We start from the raw sequence: 606 nt of genomic DNA, 5'->3' as shown, positions 1-606 counted from the left end.
CTGGCTGCTGTGCTCAGCTCCTTCCCGCTGCGGACCTGGGCTAGTACTGGGTCTGGGCGTTCCCGGAACTCGGCAGAAATTCCTGGGCTAGGACTGGGCCTGGGGGTTCCCGGAAGTCGGCAGAAATCTCCCGGAAGTCGGCAGAAATCACCAATGGCTTTTTAATGTCTTCAAATGGCACTAAGATCTTCAAAGAGTCTTCACACCTTCAGCAGAAGAGCACTCAGATATCGATATTTTTAACACAATCAGCACATAGTATTATGGATTGTCTCTCTATTGAAAACATATCTGGGGTATTTGTGAATTATGTGAAAATTTCATATTGTCTTTTTAACTTTATTCAAAATTAATTGATAGAGACCCCAGCAATGTTTTTAACTCAAAACATCAATGATTACTTATAAACACTTGAGGAAAAATCCTATCCAAAATATGAAAAATCTAGGGGAAAAAGCTTGACAAGAAATGTATAAGAATAAATAAAGAGAAATGTAATATTTTACAGGAGAACATACCAGAAAACTTAAATACAAGAAGGCTTGGCATGCATCTGGATAAGAAGATCGACTGTTTTGCTGTTGTCAATTCTTCCTATATGACTTC

The sequence above is a fragment of the Octodon degus genome, unplaced genomic scaffold, assembly GCF_000260255.1.
Source record: "Octodon degus isolate 3935 unplaced genomic scaffold, OctDeg1.0 scaffold00296, whole genome shotgun sequence".
Lineage (NCBI taxonomy): Eukaryota > Metazoa > Chordata > Mammalia > Rodentia > Octodontidae > Octodon > Octodon degus.
This window is presented reverse-complemented; position numbering follows the sequence as displayed.